This window comes from Semicossyphus pulcher, unplaced genomic scaffold (assembly GCF_022749685.1).
Source record: "Semicossyphus pulcher isolate SPU_LCO1_2020_fin unplaced genomic scaffold, fSemPul1.0.p SCAF_14, whole genome shotgun sequence".
NCBI classification, from domain to species: Eukaryota; Metazoa; Chordata; class Actinopteri; order Labriformes; family Labridae; genus Semicossyphus; species Semicossyphus pulcher.
The window spans coordinates 26,176,208-26,188,818 of NW_027211648.1; positions in this window are offsets into that span (position 1 = coordinate 26,176,208).

Below are 12,611 nucleotides of genomic sequence, written 5' to 3' on the forward strand. Positions count from 1 at the left end.
TATCAACATATACTATAGCCATAACCTCTTTCACACTAATGGCTCTTTCTGCCTCATTACTAACCTTCACTAAAGCATCTAGTGTAGACCTGCCTCTTCGGACACCACTTTGATATGCACATAATAACCCTCTTTGTTCTAACCAGTATGATAGTCTATGAGCTATGACCTTTTCCAACCATTCACTTAAATGAGATGTAAGTGCTATAGGCCTGTCATTTCCTGCATTAGCTGGGTCTTTGCCAGGCTCACTAAAGGGTAGTATCAAAGCACTTTTCCAGCAGCCAGGCATTACACCTTCTCTCCATATCTTATTAAATAGGTTTAATATAATTTCCATGACTTCATCTGGTCATTGTCTAAACATAGCACAGCACAGTTGATCTTGTCCTGGAGCTGTATATCCACTTCCCTCTAAGGCCCTTTTCAACTCAAACAAAGTAAAGTCTAATGTCTAATGCCGACCCCTCACTGTGCTTCTTCTTTGTTACATCAGCATTGGCTCTTAAAATGTCAGCTTTTTGTCGCTGATGTGTTTCATCTAGGTGATTGCCACTGTGAACACTTGCAAACTTCTTTCCCAATAGATCCGCTTTTTCCTTATTTGTAACTGCCATATTGTCTCCATCTATCAATGCTGGGATTTTAACAGATTTCCTTTTCCCACTCATCTTTTTAATCAGAGCCCAAATGTCACCCGACTCTATTTCCTTGCCAATAGAGGAGCAGAACTGCCTCCATGAATTCTTCTTAGATGACTTAATTATTCTCCGTGCCACAGCTCTCTTCCTTTGATAGTCTATCAAAGCATCTTGACTCAAATGCTTTCTCAAGGCTTTGAATGCACCATTTCTTTCTTTAATAGCATGTTTGCATTCATCATTCCACCATGGAACCAATTTCTTTTTCCCATTCACTGTGCTCTTGGGAATGCATGTTGATGCAGCACTAATAATCATGGACTTCACTGCTCCTGTACAGCTATCGACATCACCCTCCGTCACTATTCTTTGAGCAGACTCAATGCAACATTCTTTGAATTTTCCCCAGTCAGCTTTAGAAAAACACCATCGTTGTATTACATTACCTTCCTGTATGACACGTTTTGGACTAGTTGGACCCAAAGTTGCGGACACAGACACAGTAGCAGGTTAAGGAACAGTCTTTTAATTTATGAGAGGCAAAAATATACAAAAATATCACCGAGCACAAAGTAGCAAACAAAAACTCCAGGTGGTGTGGCAGGAGACGTGCTGACCAGGAAATGCAGGAGCATGCAGCAACACAAAAACACTCTTCAGCGGCAGTGAGGCACACACTAGGAAAAACACGAGAGAAAAGATATTAGAAAAACACTTACAAAAAACCACACTGGAGAAAACTCACGTATGAGAAACAACACTAGAAGCAAGAGCTCTACGGAACAGGACGGAATTATCTGGCAAGGAAGTGGAGTGAGGACCAAGCTTTTATAGAGGAGTTGACTGCTGGTGGATGAGAACCAGGTGTGTGCTCAGCTGCAGCTCAGGACACAGAAAGTAGGTCAGCCACGCCCCCTGCCACACCACTGCAAACTGAGGAAAAGGGAAATAAAGCAGAACAAACCAAAACACAAAAAACACCAAAATAAAAGTAACAAAAACTACAACCATGACACTGTACATACATATCAAAATTCACAGAGCATATTATAGGAAAGTGATCGCTCCCTATATTATTGTCATTCTTTATATGCACCTCTCTAGCTTGTCTTTGAACAGGGCATCCTCCAAAAGCAGCACTATGTTCACCAACATCTGATTTTTACATCTTGTCCACATTTTCCAGAGTCATGTTCTCCTCCACATCTTAGCTTTCCTTTACATTGGCCTGCTGTATGTCCCATTCTTTGACACATTTATGTTCATTAATTGAACAGAGAAATCATCCATCCATCCATCCAATCATCTGTACCGCCATCCACTCAGCCTGTACTCATTAAATGGTTCAATGGCTCTTGGATCCCTGTGTTTTAATGTGCACACCAGATACAAGTTCCATGATGCGGCTTTTATTACAGACAAACTTACTTACACTCGCTGAGTTTAGTGATCGTCTTTTTCAAGTGCGTTTAAACTCATTCTAAACCGAACACACAAACGGTCTGATGTCATTTTAAGAGACTGTGAATGAAAATAAGTGAACATGTGACAATGATGTTTGTGTGTAAGCATGAACCCTTTTACTGTGTGGCTGTGACTCCACACAGTGATGCATGTGTCTATGTCCTCTAAGTGCATGTGTGACTTTCAGGACTAATAACTTACAGAGGATTCATACAGTGTCTTTTTCTTCTTCTTCTTTTTGTCGTTATGATGTTTACACTCTGCTTGCTTCTATATAATTATACAGTTTATGATATGAACTTATATAAACTATAATTAGAGAGATTTTCTATCAAGTGTTGTTAGAGTTGGTGGACTACTTTTTAGTTTAAAACAAGACAACTGAAATCTTAAAACCAGTTGGACCAAACTGAAAACAATATTTTTTCTGATATAAATAAAATATTTAAGAATTATTTTGTCATCATGTTGGAAAATGGGGTTAAATTAAGCATCCAATGCTGCTGCAATAACCTTGAAATAAGGCAATATACCCAGTAATTCACATGAGAGAATAGCATATTGTGCTTATAATAAGTCACTGTGATTAAATGTAACTGTACAATGGGATTGGCTGCGAGAAGAAAGAGGTGAAACTGAGACAAACATGTTTCTTTATCAAACATAAGTTCAAGTCAAAAATCATGTTGGGGATGTAACACAATTGTGCAACAGCTGAAACGACTCAAAGTGTTGTGAGATGTGAAAATGGTTCTTGTTCTGTGTGTCTGTAGGAACACATGATGTTGTGTCAAAAGGTCACAGGCCACAGGCCAGGATAAGGCCTGACCCCCCCTGACTTGACACTTAATTACAAACTCTTAAAAATGGTCAAAGTCAAAGTTCAAAACTCTTAAAAAAAGTCAAAGTCTATAAAAAAGGCTCTGAGAAATAGCAGGATCTGATGCAACACCAGTTTCTTGTGTACAGATGGTCAAAGACAGCAACAAACTCGGAGCTCCACCAAGGTGTAACTGCCTGCACACTGCAGAGCGTTGGCCTTATATACCCTGTGGTGGCCCCCCTTTCTGTGGAGCTTTCTAACACTCTGTTACACCTCTTCTTGTTATCTGCATGTGCTCTGCTCATCTCTAAGTGTGTCAGAAGCGGGCAGAAGTGGGATGATTTCTTCCTTCTTTTGGACTCTCATAGAGACGCACCCAGCTGCTGGTGGCTGGTTCCCGCTCTGGACTCTGGCTCAGGAGTCTGACACAGTCAGGACTGCCTATCCAGGAGTCCGATACAGTTGAGACTGACTAAACAGGATTCTGATACAGTTAAAACAGAGCACAGGGCAGAACAGGTGTTCAAAAAATGGCAAAGAGAAATCATTCTAAGTGTTAAAGCATCTGATTTTAAACACACTGTTAGCAGAATACATGCTTTTCACACAGAATACATCATCTTCACTCAGGTTACATGATTTACTTCAAACTCAAGATGAATATGTTTTTTTTCAAAACTCCTTCAACAGTGACTGCTGTGCAAAACAGCACATGTGACTCCACTGCTCAAATCTCATCCAGCTCTACACTCCGTCCCGCCCACTACGCTCTGCCAATGAAAGGCGCCTGGTACTCCCATCACAACAGGGCCCTAAGTCGCTAACTAGACTCTTCTCCTCTGTCGCCCCCCGGTGGTTGGAACGAGCTACCAAACTCCATTCGGTCCGCAGACCCCCTTTCACCTTTAAGAAGAAGCTAAAGACCCAGCTCTTTATGAACACCTCTGACCTTAATGATAGTGATGCTATTGATGATGATGACATCGAGGATGTAGTTTATGCTGACTAGGATTATCATGATAATGATGATGATGACTATATTGACCTCGTTGATGTTGCTGATGACGATTATTATTATTTGGGTTTTTTTTAAAACGCCCTATACACGGCCTGTTGGCACCAGAGTCCGATCACACTTGAAGCTGTTTTTCGGCTCTTACTGACTTTGTTCCCTCCTGTCTTGATCGTTGCTTGTGTTGTATTAACTCTCAGATGTACGTTGCTTTGGACAAAAGCGTCTGCTAAATGAAATTGTAACACTGTAACTGAGGCCTCAAGGGCAAACACACCCTCCTTCCACAAAAGGAGTAAAACTAGAGACTAGTTGACGCCCAACACACACGCAGCCAAACAGCCCACTGGCCCTGCTGCCTCCTCTCTCCTGCTCTTTATCCTCCTGCCTGATTGCTGAAGTGATAACAGGTGAGCCTGATCACCTGCTGCAGCAAAGGGGGAAGCAGCACCTGAGGAGCACACAGGAGAGAGACACACAGAAAACACAACACAAAATACACAACACTACAGCACGTAACACCTCTCCCCATAAGAACAAACTTATTAAAAAAACTTTGTTTACAAAGGGATACACACTCCAGGAAAGTATGATTCAATAAACACCAGTTCACCCACCACCATGAAATGTTTCAGTGACATTACTCAGCAAAAAGCCATTGCTAAACACACCACATAGTGGAAGCAACAGTAACAATCCCACTACCAACCTGGAACGCAACATTATATCACAGGACAGCATCACACAGAGTGGGGCAAGAATGAAGCTTAACAAGTGTATTAGCTTACTGACTTTAAAGAAGGTTGAGCAAACGTGATGCCACACTTGACAGACACCAAGAGCTGAACAACTTGCCATCCAGTTGACCAACAGAAGGCACAGACAAAACATCAAACAGGGATCACACATACACCAAGGTGGACAACACCTCACAGGGGACAGCCGACATTTTTGTCTGCTTTGTCTGGGCCTCCTCCTTTGATTTGGGATGTCGGGTTGAACACATGGTTGGGGAAGACGCACTCTTATTGCCACTGAATTCCTCTTTGGTCAGCGGCAGAGACACAACCTACAGAGATAGAGATACCTAGAGAGATACACCTTCAGGCTCACCTGAAGCTCTGTTCTCAAGGTCACCAGCTAACAAAACCCTAACAGATGGCTTCTGGTACACCTCTACCAGTGAAAAACAGGAAGGATTGATGCCACATGCAACAAACAAATCCACAGGCAAATATACTAACCTTCAAAAGAAACAGAATTACACAAAACGTCCCCAGATCCTGCCTAACACAAATTTTACCTACCTATGTTCTGGGGCTCGAGGCAGCTAAGGCAACTATCAGAGGCCGAAACCCTGAAACGCCTACCCCCACCAGGGAAATGGATTATATTTACACTCTGCTTGCTTCTATATAATTATACAGTTTATGATATGAACTTATATAAACTATAATTAGAGAGATTTTCTATCAAGTGTTGTTAGAGTTGGTGGACTACTTTTTAATTTAAAACCAGACAACTGAAATCTTAAAACTAGTTGGACCAAACTGAAAACATTTTTTCTGATATAAATAAAATATTTAAGAATTATTTTGTCATCATGTTGGAAAATGGGGTTAAATTAAGCATCCAATGCTGCTGCAATAACCTTGAAATAAGGCAATATACCCAGTAATTCACATGAGAGAATAGCATATTGTGCTTATAATAAGTCACTGTGATTAAATGTAACTGTACAATGGGATTGGCTGCGAGAAGAAAGAGGTGAAACTGAGACAAACATGTTTCTTTATCAAACATAAGTTCAAGTCAAAAATCATGTTGGGGATGTAACACAATTGTGCAACAGCTGAAACGACTCAAAGTGTTGTGAGATGTGAAAATGGTTCTTGTTCTGTGTGTCTGTAGGAACACATGATGTTGTGTCAAAAAGGTCACAGGCCACAGGCCAGGATAAGGCCTGACCCCCCCTGACTTGACACTTAATTACAAACTCTTAAAAATGGTAAAAGTCAAAGTTCAAAACTCTTAAAAAAAGTCAAAGTCTATAAAAAAGGCTCTGAGAAATAGCAGGATCTGATGCAACACCAGTTTCTTGTGTGCAGATGGTCAAAGACAGCAACAAACTCGGAGCTCCACCAAGGTGTAACTGCCTGCACTGTGCAGAGCGTTGGCCTTATATACCCTGTGGTGGCCCCCCTTTCTGTGGAGCTTTCTAACACTCTGTTACACCTCTTTTTGTTATCTGCATGTGCTCTGCTCATCTCTAAGTGTGTCAGAAGCGGGCAGAAGTGGGATGATTTTTTCCTTCTTTTGGACTCTCATAGAGACGCACCCAGCTGCTGGTGGCTGGTTCCCGCTCTGGACTCTGGCTCAGGAGTCTGACAGAGTCAGGACTGCCTATCCAGGAGTCCGATACAGTTGAGACTGACTAAACAGGATTCTGATACAGTTAAAACAGACCACAGGTTACATGATTTACTTCACACTCAAGATGAATATGGTTTTTTCAAAACTCCTTCAACAGTGACTGCTGTGCTGTGCTGTCAGACTGACAATCAAACAGTGATTTCCTTTTGCTCATTATGTGCTCTGAATATGTGAAGAGATAAAAAGGAAAAGTCTGACTTTGACAAAGCAGTTTTGTCCTGGTGAGTGTTGATCAAACACTTTCATCATTCTGCTTATACTAGCTTAAAGCATGAAGTCACTGAAGACCAGTTATGACGACTCAATAGAAAATGACATCTTGAGATAATTCTGGGAGGAACTTTCAGTCTGTGGCGACCACTGTGGACAAAGCAGTACGTCTCATCTCTTTGCTGATCTTGTCCTGTACATGTGTAAGTCGTGTTTTCAGACCAAAAATCTCCTCCTGCTTTCTTCTAACAGTCAAACGTTTCTCTCACTGTGAATCTTTATGTGCAAAATGTCAAGAAAAGCTGTTTGTGCAGCGTGCTGTAAATGTCCTCGTCTGACACAGACCCGGTGGCAGCGGTTACAGGCATTAAAAACAACTATATAGAAATAATCAATCTTCTTCCTGATGCTCTCGTTTGCAGTTGTAGGTCATATAGAGGCGTCAGTATTAATTACAGCCTGTTTCATAAGCAGATAAAAACTTCTCACAGGAGCTTTAAGGACAAAAAAGCTTGAAAAAAGTGAAATTGTCTGACTTACAAACTGCCTGGTAAGAAGAAAACTCTCATGTTTGCTTGATTTAAGATCTTCAATCTTAATCAGGTTTCATTTTTTAGTGTCCATGATGCTTTAAAACATTTCATGGTCATAATCACTCACTATGGAACTGGTTCCAAATGAAGCTGCCATCAGACTGTACGCACTACAAGCAGTTTGTGATGAGCTAACTGAACCTTTATTCACTAACCGGCCATCCTTATATGCTGTTAAAGTTTAATATTGACACGACGGGGCACATGACCTGCAGCAGCTGGCCGACTGTGAGCAGGTCTAAAGAGTCCTCTGGACCGCATCAACTAACTCCTCGTATCCATGGCAACGATCACTTGGATCCAGGGAAACCGCTCGCCTCTCATTCCTGTGTGATTTAATATTTCTCTGCTGTGTCTGTTGAAAATCTAGTTTTTATTTCTCTCTCTTCAGTCGGGGCAAAGCGCAGACAGACAGATCGTATCTGTATTTATTCAGTGGGAGAGACTGCTGTTAATGTTTTAATACAGGACGTCCCCAAACCGACGAGGGAGGAGGAGAGACGGTAAGAGCTGTGATCCACAAGCAGCCTATCAGAGTTTATAATCCTGCAGCGCAGCGAGGACACAGATCTGTGTGTTTCTCGTGCCCCTGACTCAATAAGGTCCCAATCTGTCCCGTATTTCTGTGCACAGTCCGCTATAAAGGACGAACTACGTCTCCACATGCTGTGAATGACACGAGCGGGAGCTGTTACCTGCGAGCAATGACTGTATATAAAGGACTATATATGTCAAGTATGTATGTATATATCTTTTTATACAGTCTGTGCCCGCGAGCCGTTCATCATAGTTTACAATAACGCTGCGCGGGGAGGAGACAGATGTTTCATAACGTGGATCTGTGTGTTAATCACGCAGAACTTTCTGTCTGTTTCTTCACTGTTAACAGAGACTCCAGTCTGTTGTACTTCATATATTTCACTGATAAACACTGAACTGCAGAGGAACATCAGGCTTCATGACCAAACACAGTTTTATATCACGTCATCACTTCAGTCCGTACTCACCCGCTCCCTCCCTCCCTCCCTCTGTGCTCGTGCACAGCAGCTCCCCCTCTCTGTGCTGCGAGTCTGCATCACAGTTTTTCTTATTATTTGATGTTTTTTAAAGTCTAATGAAGGTGAACGAGGCTCCGTGTTTGTTTGCATACAGAGCGGGAAAGTGAGATCTGATCACAAGTGGTCACTTTGGGTTCAGAAATAAAGACAAAGTCAAGTCCAGGTCCAGGTAGAGGGTGGAGGAGGTGGTTGAGTGTGGAGCAGCAGGAGTGGAGGAGTCTCAGTGTGTCTGCAGAGACTGTGTAGAAGGACAGAGCAGCAGCAGAGCAGTCCACATACTGTGATGATACTCTGTCACACCCAGAGGAACACATGGGGATGATGATGGACTTTGTGTCTGACAGTGGAGCTGATCTCAGAGCAGTTTGGACTACAGCACCGAGAGTCATCTCCACTGGGTGTGATTCTGTTGTGGCAAAAACGTTCCCTGAACCCTCTTGTCTGCCACTTAATGTCAATCTCCAATAGGTTATAAAAACTCTTAAAAATACAGTCAAAGTCTTGAAAAAACTCGGACAAGCAAACACTAGAGACTGGCAGAATCTGATGCAAAAAGAGTTTATTCCCGTATAAATACAAACAAATAAACCCGAGTCCATCCGGATAAGACTGCCCACACATTAGCTGCTCGGTCTTATATACTCTAAACTCCTCCCTCGCTGGGCTCCGGCACGTTTTTTCCCCATTGTCAGGTCTCTGCCTAATTAGTTAGTGTGTCGCAAGTGGCAGACTTGTGCCACCACCTGTTGGAGCCCCCCTCCCTCAACTCTGGCTCTCTGCCCTCAGCTTGTTCGGATTCTACTTTAGAGCTTTAGAGCATTGGATTATAAGAACTTACTTTAAAACATTTGACTATAAAACCTGAACTATAAAACATGTGACTGTAAAACTTGAAGGATTGGACAATAGAAACGTTAACTACATTTTGACCATAAAAAACTTTACCTTTAAGACATTTGATTATAAAGTTTCTACTAAAACATTTCATTATAAAACTTTTGAATATATTGTGCACAGCATTTGGAATGGGTACATCTTTCAGATCCACTCTGGGAGAGCAAACTTCCTGTAAAACTTGAACACAATCATGTGAGTCATCAGCCTCTCCATCCTCCTCAGTGGGCAGGAGGGAGGCGGGGTTAAGAACAGAACATTTTTTTCAGTGATGTTCGGCATATCCTATAAGGTAGTGTGATACTTAAACAGCGCTGCAAAGAGAGATGTGATGTTTTCTGAGTGTGCAGAATGTGTGTGACAGCATGTGGAAACATAAGAGTCAAATCAGAGTACTCTACTGAGCATCCAGAGGCTAGTGCAGCTTTTTCTGCAGCTGCTGCAGCTCTGACACAGAGAGAGATTATTGCCACTGGATCCAGCTTTATTATTATTATTACGATTTTTAAAGGCAACAGGACGTAATCTAACACAGTGTTTTTTTGGCACAACACTGATGTTGAATAGCATGCTTTGCTATCTACAAACGGTACAATAGGTTTATCAGGGTCAGGTAAACCTAGAGCTGGAACACTTGTAAGTGTAGATTTTAAGTCAGTGAAAACCTGTTGGGCTTCAGGTGTCCACGTGATCTTATCATGGGCAGAGAGTTGTTGTCATGAATCAGAGATGAGAGAGGAGCTTGTTGTTCAGAGTAGTAAGGGACCCATTGTCAGGAATATGACGTCATGCAAAGGAAACTCATAATTTGTTTGTTTGTTACCGGTTTGGGGAGCTCCAATACAGCCTGAACACGTTTGGGAGAGAGGGATTTGCCCTCTGCTGTGATCACATGTCCCAGATAGATTTCTTTAGTTTGAGCAAACTGCAGTTTTGTGAGACTTGCTTTGAGGCCATTTTCTGCTAGAAACGTCAGCAGTGCGAGTGTGTCTTCTCGACAGGCGTCAGCTGAAGGGCTACACACCTTTAGATCGAATGCACTGAATGAGGGTGGAGCCTGATGGAAAACTCGAAGTTTAGCAAATTTTGAGTCAGCTGTTGATGGAAGTGCTAAGCTTGGACGCAACGTGTCCATGTATAAGTTTTACCTTTAAACGAGAACGCAAACCAGTACTGGCTATCGGGGTGTACTGGGACCGGAAAAAAATGCATTAGTGAGGTCGACAACCGAAAAATGAGTAGTGGTGGTACTTGCAGCAAGATTCTGTGTTTTGTGATTTGTACCTCGGGAACTCTTAGGTGAACTGCAGCATTTACTGCTTGCAGTTCTTGTACAAATCTCCATTCTGTGGGTGCACCCTGGTTTCTAATTTTCTCTACAGGAGAGATAGGAGTCCTGACTGGAGATGTTTCACTAAGTATAATGATCCCTCTTTTAAAGGGACTCAAAAACTGGCATAATGCCGCTAACTGCTTCTTTATTTTACTTATTTATTTATTTATTTATTTGAGAGCATATTGTTTTGAACAGGCCTGTAGTCTGATTTTGGATGAATGATTAAAGGTTCTGAATTCTTCATGAGACCTACATCATATTTATGTTTGGCCCAGAGACATTCTGGGACTGTCGACAGATAAGGTGGAATTTCAGGTGAAGCGATGGTTACATAGGCATCAGTAAGCAAACCACGTGGTGTGTCCTCAACTAATTGGACAGTTCTGTGCACATGTAGAGCTGTTGTCAGTCTCGTACGATATACATCACCTTGCACGCTGTATTCTCTTAGGACCCTCAGTGGCGAACGAAGTCATGACAAGCAGCTTTCTGAGGAACCCAGTGTCCCAGATCTTGCCACTTCTAGTCTCGTGGTTTAACCAGAGGTACATGCATTATATTTCTCTGAAAAACACACTTTTGGAGAGAGGACAGGGAAACAGCAACAGCAGACACCGAACTTTTCCAGTATACGTGAGTTAAACTTATTCTCTCTGGTTCAACAACTTGCCTGAACCATCTGTCCTCATACTCTTTATCTGGACCTTCTCTGGTGTGGAAATTAGTACAACGCCTGGCAGACACATAAGATCTTTTCCTAACAAATGTATTGGGCATTGAGATGAGCAGACAAAACTATGTTTGAGCTTGGTGCATTCTAGGGAGCATGCTACAGGGACAGTAAACTTTTCCCGTACTGGGATAACACTAGCTCCTACAGTTAGGCATGATCTACCACTGAATTTAGGAGGGGAGGACTCAGCATCTGCCATAATGACAGATGCTTTGTCCTCTGAATCTCAAAGAAAAAGGTATGGGTTAGCCTGCCATCTAAACTAAAATTTTCTGCAAGCATCTGGTGTTTGATACAAAGTGAAATTTTACACATCTTAGACTGGTAAGGGCTTATGTTTAGCAGGTTTGTGCACATGCGCTGGCGTTGTGAGTGCCTGTAAGGAGCTCTGCCCTAATTTTGACATTTTTGCTTAATTTTGACCGAGTTTTCAAGTCATCTTTTATACTGCACCTTTGGATCCTGACTGTTTTTATCCGCACGTTTAAGCATATTAAACTGTTCAAGCGATCGGGCTCTCGGATCTTAAGGTTTTTGCTTCCCAGCCCGGGCCGCCTGCCGAGGCTAGCATCACCACCGGCTTGTTTTTAGCCCTTAGCTCTGGGAGCTAACGCTACGGGAACTGTAGCCGCCGGCGCCCCGAAGAGCTACAATCCGTAGAGCGAAGCCGAATCTCTGCAGCGGGTCCACTTGTTGGACCCGTGTCGGTAAGTTTTGCTGCTGAATGCTGATTGACGTCCTATCTGTGGTCCCAGGCTAAGCCATATCAATGCTGTGGGCTCCGTGTAGGAGCCCCTGCGTGTAAGTGCCTGTGTCCTCCCTGTCCGCGGCTGCTTTCCACCTCTGATCGCTATAACCCAAGTCATACTGCATGCACTTTTAGCCCTGTTCTGGCCTCTTCTCTCTTTTTCTGCTCCCCAGCCACCGCATACACATGGCTCCACTCACCTCTCCGTCCGGCTGTGGCAGCTGCGCTAGCCTGGCCGATAAGATTGCAGAGCTGGAAGGAAGAACCTCTACACTGTACCAGATCCAAGAAGCTGAGAAACTCATGGACACCATAACCTTCAGTCCAGCACATGCAAACACCACTCTCCGAGTGCATGATGCCACAGCTCACTGTCCTGCTGCTGTTGTCCCTCCTCCGGCCACCGACCCTGACGACTCCTGGTCACGGCTCGGGGCTAAGTCAAAATCCCTGGCCAGCTCCACTCCATCCCATCCCGAACCCTGAGCTCTGGTCGGTGCTCGCAGCAGGAGAGGGTGCCACATTTCTCATGCACCTCCTCGCCATAACATCCATCTTGAGAATAAAAATGATATCCTTGGCATGCACGATTTCCCTCTCCTGGCTGCGGGCTCCAAGCCTCCTCCTCCACCTCCACCTCCCACCCGTGACTCGCCCTCCGCCCGG